This window comes from Gouania willdenowi, chromosome 1, assembly GCF_900634775.1.
Source record: "Gouania willdenowi chromosome 1, fGouWil2.1, whole genome shotgun sequence".
Classification (NCBI taxonomy): domain Eukaryota; kingdom Metazoa; phylum Chordata; class Actinopteri; order Blenniiformes; family Gobiesocidae; genus Gouania; species Gouania willdenowi.
In genome coordinates, this window is record NC_041044.1 from 43,292,864 (window position 1) to 43,304,256 (window position 11,393).

The following is an 11,393-nucleotide window of genomic DNA, read 5'->3' on the forward strand; positions in this document are numbered from 1 at the left end:
GCCGGCTAACGTTACATTGTATTCCAACTAATGTTAAGTTTTTGTATTGTCGGTTAATGTTACAATCTGTTCCAGCTAATGTTAAAATATTACTATTGTGCCAGCTGATAGAATTTTTTTTCACGCTAATGTTAACTTTAAATTTTGCTAGCCAACATTACAATGTGTTCCAGCTAACTAAATATTGCTATTGTGCCAGCTAATGTTGTGTTCCAGCTAATGTTAAATGTTGCTATTGTGCTGGCCAACGTTACAATGTGTTAAGCTAATGTTACATTTTTCTTTTGTCCCGGCTAATGTTACAATCTGTTCAAGCTAATGTTAAATATTACTATTGTGCCGGCAAACGCTACATTCTGTTTCAGCTAATGTTAACTTAAAATTTTGCCGGCTAAAGTTGCAGTATGTTCCAGCTGATGTCAAATATTGCTAATGTGCCAGCTAATGCTACAATTTGTTCCAGCTAATCTTAAAATATGTGGCGGCTAATGTTACAATGTTTTCTTGCTAATGTTAAATGTTAAAAAAATACATCTTTCTTTTGTCCCAGCTAATGTTAAAATCTGTTCAAGCTAATGTTAAATAGTGCTATTGTGCCGGCTAACGTTACATTCTGTTACAGCTAATGTTAAATATTACTATTGTGCCAGCTAACGTTAACAATATGTTCCAGCTAATGTGAAATATTGCTAATGTGCCGGCTAGCGTTACAATCTGTTCCAACTAATCCTAAATATTGCTAATGTGTTACAGCTAATGTTAAATTTTTATTTTGTCCCGGCTGACGTTACAATCTGTTCAAGCTCATGTTACAGATTTCTTTTTTTCCCTGCTAATGTTACATTGATTTCTAGCTAATGTTAAATATTGCTATTGTGCCGGCCAATGTTACAATGTGTTCCAGCTAATAATTTATTTTAATTTCTTTTGCCGGCTAAAGTTGCAATCTGTTCCAGCTAATGATACATTTTTCGTTTATGCTGGCTAATGCTACAATGTGTTCCAGCTAATGTTAAATATTATGTGCCGGCTAACTTGAGTCTCTTCCAGCTAATGTTAAATATTGCTATTGTGCCGGCCAACGTTACAATGTGTTTCAGCTAATGTTACATTTTTTGTTTATGCTGGCTAATGTTGCAATGTGTTCCAGCTAATGTTAAATTTTTCTTTTGTCCCGGCTAATGTTTAATATTGCTTTTCTGCCGGCTAATGTTACATTCTGTTTAGGCTAATGTTAGATATTGCTATTGTACCGGGTGTGTTACAATCTGCTCAAGCTAATGTTAAATATTTCTTTTTTGCCGGCCAACATTACAATGTGTTCCAGCTAATGTTAGTTTTCTTTTGCGCCAGCTAATGTCAAATATCGCTATTGTGCTGGCCAACATTACAATGTGTTCCAGCTAATGTAACATTCTGTTCAAGCCAATGTTAGTTATCTTTTGTGCCGGCTAACGTTACAATCTGTTCAAGCTAATGTTTGATTTTTCTTTTGTGCCGGCTAATTTTACAATGTGTACTAGCTAATGTTAAATATTGTTATTGTGCCGGCTAACGTTACATTCTGTTTCAGCTAATATTTTAATTTTCTTTTGTGCCGGGTAATGTTACAATGTGTTACAGTTAATGTTAAATAATACTATTGTGCCGGCTAACGTTAAATTTTGTTTTCAGCTAATGTTAACTTAGAATTTTGCCGGCGAAAGCTACAATATGTTCAGCTAATGTTAAATATTGCTATTGTGCTGGCTAACGTTACAGTGTGTTAAGCTAATGTTAAATGTTGCTATTGTGCTGGCCAATGTTACAATCTGTTCAAGCTAATGTTAAATATTACTATTGTGCCGGCAAACGCTACATTCTGTTTCAGCTAATGTTAACTTAAAATTTTGCCGGCTAAAGTTGCAGTATGTTCCAGCTGATGTCAAATATTGCTAATGTGCCAGCTAATGCTACAATCTGTTCCAGCTAATCTTAAAATATGTGGCAGCTAATGTTACAATGTTTTCTAGCTAATGTTAAATGTTAAAAAAAATACATCTTTCTTTTGTCCCAGCTAATGTTAAAATCTGTTCAAGCTAATGTTAAATAGTGCTATTGTTCCGGCTAACGTTACATTCTGTTACAGCTAATGTTAAATATTACTATTGTGCCAGCTAACGTTACAATGTGTTCCAGCTAATGTGAAATATTGCTATTGTGCCGGCTAGCGTTACAATCTGTTCCAACTAATCCTAAATATTGCTAATGTGTTCCAGCTAATGTTAAATTTTTATTTTGTCCCGGCTGACGTTACAATCTGTTCAAGCTCATGTTACAGATTTCTTTTTTTCCCGGCTAATGTTACATTGATTTCTAGCTAATGTTAAATATTGCTATTGTGCCGGCCAATGTTACAATGTGTTCCAGCTAATAATTTATTTTAATTTCTTTTGCCGGCTAAAGTTGCAATCTGTTCCAGCTAATGATACATTTTTCGTTTGTGCCGGCTAATGCTACAATGTGTTCCAGCTAATGTTAAATATTACTATTGTGCCAGCTAACGGTACGTTCTGTTTCAGCTAATGTTAAATTTTTCGTTTATGCTGGCTAATGTTACAATGTGTTCGAGCTAATGTTAAATATTATGTGCCGGCTAACTTGAGTCTGTTCCAGCTAATGTTAAATATTGCTATTGTGCCGGCCAATGTTACAATGTGTTTCAGCTAATGTTCAATTTTTTGTTTATGCTGGCTAATGTTGCAATGTGTTCCAGCTAATGTTAAATTTTTCTTTTGTCCCGGCTAATGTTTAATATTGCTTTTCTGCCGGCTAACGTTACATTCTGTTTCAGCTAATGTTAGATATTGCTATTGTACCGGGTGTGTTACAATCTGCTCAAGCTAATGTTAAATCTTTCTTTTTTGCCGGCCGGCCAACATTACAATGTGTTCCAGCTAATGTTAGTTTTCTTTTGTGCCAGCTAATGTCAAATATCGCTATTGTGCTGGCCAACATTACAATGTGTTCCAGCTAATGTAACATTCTGTTAAAGCTAATGTTTGATTTTTCTTTTGTGCCGGCTAATTTTACAATGTGTACTAGCTAATGTTAAATATCGTTGTTGTGCCGGCTAACGTTACATTCTGTTTCAGCTAATGTTAAAATTTTCTTTTGTGCCGGGTAATGTTACAATGTGTTACAGCTAATGTTAAATAAGACTATTGTGCCGGCTAACGTTAAATTTTGTTTTCAGCTAATATTAACTTAGAATTTTGCCGGCGAAAGCTACAATATGTTCAGCTAATGTTAAATATTGCTATTGTGCTGGCCAACGTTACAATGTGTTAAGCTAATGTTAAATATTGCTATTGTGCTGGCCAATGTTACTATATGTTCTAGCTAATGTTATTTTTATTTTTTTTGTTGTCCTGGGTATTGTTACAATCTGTTACACCTAATGTTAGTTTTCTTTTTTGCCGGCTAACATTACAATGTGTTCCAGCTGATATTTGTTTCTTTTGTGCCGGCTAATGTTAAAATGTGTTCAAGCTAATGTTAGATTTTTCTTTTGTGCCGGCTAATTTTACAATGTGTACTAGCTAATGTTGAATATTGCTATTGTGCCGGCCAACGTTACAATGTGTTCGAGCTAATGTTAAATATTATGTGCCGGCTAACTTGAGTCTGTTCCAGCTAATGTTAAATATTTCTATTGTGCCGGCTAATGTTGCATTCTCTTTCAGCTAATGTTAACTTAGAATTTTGCCAGCTAATGTTAAATATGATTATTTAACGGGTATGTTGCAATCTGCTCAAGCTAATGTTAGTTTTGTTTTGTGCCGGCTAACCTTACAGTATGTTCCAGCTCATGTACCTTTTTTTTTGTGCCAGCTAACATTACAATGTGTACCAGCTAATGTTATTTTTTGTATTGTCGGTTAATGTTACAATCTGTTCCATCTAATACTAAATATTACTATTGTGTTAGCTAACGTTATGTTCTGTTTCAGCTAATGTTAACTTAGAATTTTTCCGGCTAAAGTTGCAATATGTTTCAGCTAATATAAAATATTGTCATTGTGCCAGCTAACACTACGATCTCTCAGCTATTCTTAGAATATTTCTATTGTGCCGGCTAACGTTACATTCTGTTCCAGCTAATGTTAACCTAGAATTTAGCCTGCTAAAGCTACAATGTGTTCCATCTAATACTAAATATTACTATTGTGCCAGCTAACGTTACATTCGGTTCCAGCTAATGTTACATATTTCTTTTTTGCTTGCTAATGTTACAAAGTGTTCCAGCTATTGTTAAATATTGCTATTGTGTTCAAGCTAATGTTAGTTTTTTTTTTTTTTTCTTTTTTCCGGCTAATGTTACAATGTGTTCCAGCCAATGTTAAATATTGCTATTGTGCCGGGTAAAGTTACATTCTGTTTCAGCTAATGTTAACCTAGAATTTAGCCAGCTAACGCTACAATGTGTTCCGGCTGATGATAAATATTGCTTTTGTGCCGGCTAACGTTATATTGTGTACCAGCTAATGTTACATTTTTCCTTTTTTCCGGATAACGTTACAGTATATTTCAGCTATGTTAAATATTTCTTTTTTGCTTTCTTAAGTTACAATGTGTTCCAGCTAATGTTACATTTTTTTTTTGTGCCTGCTAATATTACAATCTTTTTTAGCTATTGTTACAAACTAATGTGTGCAAAGGTTAAAATACTTTTTCAGGTAAGACTAATACTTTACAGTGAAATTCTCTGCACGTTAACCTATTTTGTCCTTGCCAGCTTCTGCTAATCAGGTTTCTTATTGGTAATAATAATTCTTTATTGTCAATTATACAGATACAAGGGTTAAGGTTCTTGTTTTGGACCCATAGTTTTGGTCATGCTGACTCAGCTGGGCTTGAACACGGATCCTCCAACCCTCTTTGCCCCCTAGGCCACCCATCACCAAAAGAGTTAAATGCTCAAGTAGAAAAGGAAAGTGCATGACTTCAAAACCCTGCCACTCAATCATGACTGTGGCATTACATGTGGATCACGTGTACCACAGACTTTAACTGACACTCCCCTTTCTAACCCTGATCTTGTTTAAAATGTTCTGAAACAGGTCTTAAATGTGTTGCTTTTGCCGTCAATGCCTCCTGTTTTGTGTTGTTCAGATGTATAACCCAAATTCTTGACGCATTGCTCCAAAGTCCTTGTTTCCACTGTTTTGATGTTTAACCAAAGTCCTCGTTTTTATTTTTTTCATGTCTAACTAAATCTTTGTTAACATTGTTTGGCTGCTTAACCAAAGTCGTCATTTACATTTTTATGCCTAAGCCAAGTCCTTATTTTTGTTGTCATTATGCTTAAGCCAAGTCGTTGTTTTGGTTCCTAACCCAAGTCATTGTTTCCATTTTTTTAATGCCTAACCAGGTCCTTGCTTTGATGCCTAACAATAAGTCCATGTTTCCATTGTTTTGATGCCTAACCATAAGTCCATGTTTCCATTGTTTTGATGCCTAACCATAAGCCCTTGTTTCTGTTGTTTTGATGCCTAACCATAAGCCCATGTTTCCATTGTTTTGATGCCTAACCATAAGCCCATGTTTCCATTGTTTTGATGCCTAACCATAAGTCCATGTTTCCATTGTTTTGATGCCTAACCATAAGTCCATGTTTCCATTGTTTTGATGCCTAACCATAAGTCCATGTTTCCATTGTTTTGATGCCTAACCATAAGTCCATGTTTCCATTGTTTTGATGCCTAACCATAAGTCCATGTTTCTATTGTTTTGATGCCTAACCATAAGTCCATGTTTCTATTGTTTTGATGCCTAACCATAAGTTCTTGTTTCCGTTGTTTTGATGCCTAACCATAAGTTCTTGTTTCCGTTGTTTTGATGCCTAAACCAAGTCCATGTTTCCGTTGTTTTGATGCCTAACCCAAGTCCATGTTTTCACTGTTTTGATGCCTAACCCAAGTCCATGTTTCTATTGTTTTGATGCCTAACCATAAGCCCATGTTTCCATTGTTTTGATGCCTAACCATAAGTCCATGTTTCCACTGTTTTGATGCCTAACCATAAGTCCATGTTTCTATTGTTTTGATGCCTAAACCAAGTTCTTGTTTCCACTGTTTTGATGCCTAAACCAAGTCCTTGTTTCCGTTGTTTTGATGCCTAACCATAAGTCCATGTTTCCACTGTTTTGATGCTTAACATACGACCTTGTTTCCATTGTTTTGATGCCTAACCCAAGTCCAGGGGGTATTGTTCAAAAGTTGAATGAATACATCCAGGATAAATGAGAATGTGGGCGGTTACTGCTTTCTGAAGACGGATGAATGTATGGATCACAGACTTGAAGCTTTTACACCTGCTGAACAACGTATGAAGAAATGAAAGGCCTGGTGCAGAAAAAAGGAACAGCAGCACTGCTAAAAAAGGGAGAGAAAGGACAGACATTAGCCAACAGCCTTAATGTGCAAGTCGCACAAATTGACAAAGTGAACTGCTATAGTTACAGTAAGAGGTGGATCAGTTTTCCAAGTTAGATTTTTATTGACGTTTCTCATACAATAGAATAGACCTTTATTAGTTCACAGAAAACGTTCATCAAACTCTGGTCTCCTGCATGGGATGCGAGAACTCTACCACTGAACCACCAGAAATGATCTATTGCATCTATTGATCCCTTGTCTTGTTTAAACCTTCCTAGAGAACAAACTTGTCTGGGCAGAGAAGGACCTAGAACCGGTTAAGACCACAAATATATTCTGCAGTCTGGTTAGTAAATTTATTGTAGCCTTAAAAGCAATTATCAAATAGTGATATATGGGTTTAGCTAATTTTTATGATTTTGTGATTTCAGCAGTCAAAAAAAGCCCTCTGTAGGAGCACAGGGGCCCACCCACCTAAGACCTGACCCCAGAAGAGGCCCTTGATGTAAACCTGGGGACAGATTTGGCTTTTGAGCCACCTGATGACAATCCTGTTAGTATTTTAAATTCCAAACATAAGGGTTTGCATTTTTTCTTAAATTTTAAGAGGTCTTCTACTGTCCATGTATGTCTATGCAGGGGGAAGATACATCTGCAGATGTGGAATGAACATCTGCAGATGAGGAGACGCTGTCTGAGCTCCACAACGCACCAGGTATGTCACATTTGTGGTAATAAACTGCTTAAGTTCTAAATTAATAGGAAGCCAGAAATTGTGCTAATAAAAATGTGTTACGGGACCACCTAGATAGTGCCCTGCCCCAAAGTGAAGCTGGAACATTGTGAGTATAATTAAAGTAAATGTGTTGAACAAATCCTATTGTGCTAATTGCCATAGCTTCTTCAGACCTCTCACACCATCAGAAGACGATACAAACGCCGTTTGGAGGCCATGGAGCTGGATATAGAAATAAAATCTTGAGATCCAGAAAGTGGAACAGAAGGTTGGTATTACAGTGCACACTGTCACCATATCAGTAATGTTTTGTATGAGGCTGCTACTCTCTCCACCTTTAAAAAAAATAAACTCAAAACCTAATTATTTGCTTAAGCATATATTGTATAATAGCAATGACCTAAAACGGACAAGGTTTCATTGTTTAATCACAATCACAGACCATTACACATAAATGGTCAATGCTCAGACTACTGCAGTCATAACTTGTAAATTTACTAAAGCGTACATTATATAGTTGCAACAATAAAATGCTTGCAAGTGTTACAATCATAACCTACTCATTTACTAAAGCGTACATTGTATAATTGCGATAATTTAAATGCGAGCACGTGTCCCTACTGTAGTGATCGCTGAGATCACTACGTGTGCCCATTACAAGACAAAATCTCGTCTGTAATAATGGCATACTCAGAGCATGGTGGATGACCACTAGACATTTAATATTAATATTAACCTAACCACTAAAAACGAGAGTATCATAGTGCATCCTGTTTTTCCTGCAGTCTGTGCTTTCTCATCTTCTCCTCTTTGTTCTGTTTCAGGTGTCTTAATGTTAAAGCTGGTGGTTCCTGATCGATGGTTCGCTGCTCAACTAGTATGAGAAGATGGATGGACTATCCTTCTATTCTATTGTTTGCCCTTCTGTTCACTAACCCAACCGGTTGAAGCGGATGGCTTCCACCTCTGAACCTGGTTCCACTGGAGATTTCTTAAAGTTTTTTTTTTTTTTCCTCGTCCCACTGCTTGTTCATGTGGATCTTGTTGGGTTTTCTTTCTTTCTTATTATGGACTCTATATTTTAAGTGTGCCAAGATTATTTTATTGTAATTTGCGCTAAGTTGCATGTTAATATTTGTGATATTTTCTTTACTTACAGACCTACAGACTCCAAGCTGTAAATGAAGTTGCTAGAAAATGAAGTTGTCGTCTTTTATAGTTAATTTGGGGCATGCATTTGATTACAGTGCATGACCGACAAACAGAATAGATCATTAATTAAACAAAAAACTCCAAACAGATAAATAAACAAAATGAATAAAGATATTGTAAAGTCAAAATAATGTAGAACCCTTCAGCTCCAACAAAACTATATTTATATTCTTATTAAAAAATGATCTTATGTTCAGTTTAATTTACATAAATCATTATGATGTGGTAATTTTGTGTTTTTGGATATTTCAATAAATGACAAAAAACAAATGTATTTTGTACGTTATATATCCTATATATGTTATAACCAATGCTACTCATATCGATCCTTGTTTAAAACTTCCAAAAAGCAGTTTGCCAGTTCTCTCACTGCTGTAGAATTTGTTTTCAAACATTGTGTATTCAGCCAACCAACATTGTTTTAATGTTTTCTACAGAAAACAAAACAATGAAAGTTTTAGGCTTTGGTTCAGAATCTTTAACATCTCATTTAGTGTCATGTTAATGTGTTATACTTTAATGTTTCCACATGATTTAATGTATTTTAACTTTATCTAGCGCAAAATAAATTTTAAACAATGATGAAAATCTAAATAGTTTTTTAAATATATTTTATACATTGTGATTGCAATTAAATATTTTTTAATTCATTAACAAATTCATAGAAATCAATCAGAAATCATTTTTTTCTTATAGGCTAGGGTTATGTTAATATAACGACAGTTAAAGCATGAAAATATGAAAGATGGTTAATGATCTTAATTTACAGCTGTAAATGTACTAAAATATTACACAGTGGAAGTATTTGCGCATCAGTAATTAAACAAATTTAAGTGCAGATTACAACGATCCAACAATATGTGGCTTTACCATTTTATCTCACACTTCATGTTACATGAATAATATGCAAACCTGTCAACTTAAACACTGAAAAATCTATAGAAATTAAGTAAATGTCTAATACATTTTTATCAATATTCAAACGAATTAATTTAGTATAATATAACCCCAAAACAATCAACCAGGTAAACCATGGATGACAGAGGCTGCTAAACATGTATAGTCATCACAAAAACATAACGGACAGAAATCAAATATGTTTAAGAATAAGAAATAAAAAGGAATAAATTAACTGGGTGATATGAACCAATATTGACGTCTCAATATTTTTTCTCACAATGGCGATATACGATATAAATCTAAATATTTGTAACTTAATTAGACAATTCTGGGTTATATTTACTGATGCAAAATGCTACATAGGCTAAAATAACAGTGTTTTACAGTTGGTAAAAAATAAAATAACTTGTGCATGTATCATAAACATAGGAAACTAGAGGCCCCAAAAGTAAATGCACACAATGACGGCAAAAAATTCACAAAATTATTACAAAAATACAAATTAACAAAATACATAAAAAGAGAAAAGAACAAAACTACTTAAATACAAAAATGTACAGAGAAACACACAAAAGAACAAAAATACACAAAAGGACACAAGGAAAAAAACATGTACAATGACACAACAAAACAACTCATAGACACAAAATAATACCGAGGACAACACAGGACAACAAAATACACAAACGGAGTAAAAACAATACACAATGGGACATTAACGAACAGCTGCACCATACTGTATGTGCCACTTTTGGCTTTTTCTCCTAAGGGACAGCACGTGTGAGTGAGTTCTGTAGTGTGGCTTGTTTAGATGGTTTATGTTGAAATACACTCAGTAATTCATCTAACAGCTGTTTATGCTGTTCTGAGAATTAGTGAAAGCAGTGACTCCTCAAACGAGTATTTTAATACAAAATAAAATATATACATAATATATATGGGAGATATTGTAATGTTCTATATTGCCAAAATAGAAAACGTGATATATTTTGAATCTCAATATATTGGCCAGCCCTATTTCTACTGTACTGATGTGTTGTTGCTATGGTAACCCATTACTCACAGTTATGTATGAGATCAGAGGTTATATTATAGAGTGCAGTGGATGTAAACTAAAGACGTGTAATTTAAAGCGGCGCTGACAGATAAACACAAAAGGGTCTGACTTTTAACAAGGTGTCGTTCAAATCTGTGGTTTAGGGTTTTTGAGCTGAGCAGGTGCGTGCGTGCACACACTGAGTTACAGCCTCATTAAGCTCCACCTCTGGACGCTGACCAGGTGTTTCCTTAATGCCTGGAGCATACCTGTCCCCCCCCCCCACCCGACGCCTGGGCAGAGAATAAAAGCTCTAATTAATTTAGGCTGAAGCTTCCCTCTCAAACCTCTGCTCTGCTCCCTTTGATCCCAGCACTAAACCTTTGATCTTTACGGAGCCTGTTAACGCCACCTTTAAATTAGAGCCGCGGCCTCAGACCAAGGCCAGACTCATTGTGGAACCCTCTACTTAACACATGCACACACACACACAATCTGATTTTCACTTTGGTGATATTTTAGTCAAGCAACCACACTTTTGTGTTTGTTTTAATTTAAATCAGTGTTTCTCAAATGGTGGTACGTGTACTTCTAGGGGTACGTGATGGCTCTACGGGGGTGGAGAGAGTGGAAATTTAACAAATAGTCATTCTTGGTCCCACCCCAGGCGTGAGCTGACTGGAAATCATAACTATAGAAATAAATCTATTCAGAAGCCACTACATCGTTTTTCAACCTTTGGGCCAGGACCTCATGTGGATTCGCCTGGAGTTTAAATGGGGTCGCCTGAAATTTATATAGATTTTTTTATTTTTTATATATATATTTTGATTATTTTTTTAAACGACTCAATCATAAACTGTATTTCTATACTTTGACTTAGTGAAATATAAATCTAGTTTAACTAAAATGCAGTTAATATACTATATATATATATATATATATATATCTGTGCTAAAACAATTAAAAACTAAACTAAAATCTCTTTGGGTTCGTCAGAAATTCAATTAAAATTGGGTCACGGTTAATTCTGTCATTATGCTCTATTGTTGTTTTAAGTAGTTTTCTAAGCAAAATGTTGCAGTCGGAC

At 35.1% G+C, this 11,393-nt stretch overlaps 1 long non-coding RNA gene across 1 annotated transcript; it reads left to right on the plus strand.

Annotated features, from left to right (window-relative positions):
- Positions 1-4,068: 4,068 nt before the first annotated feature.
- LOC114477758 (uncharacterized) lies at positions 4,069-8,584 on the plus strand. Its single transcript, XR_003675767.1, has 5 exons — positions 4,069-6,765; positions 6,851-6,972; positions 7,059-7,134; positions 7,318-7,423; positions 7,980-8,584. It is a non-coding gene; the product is annotated as an uncharacterized LOC114477758 (long non-coding RNA).
- The last annotated feature ends 2,809 nt before the right edge of the window (positions 8,585-11,393 follow it).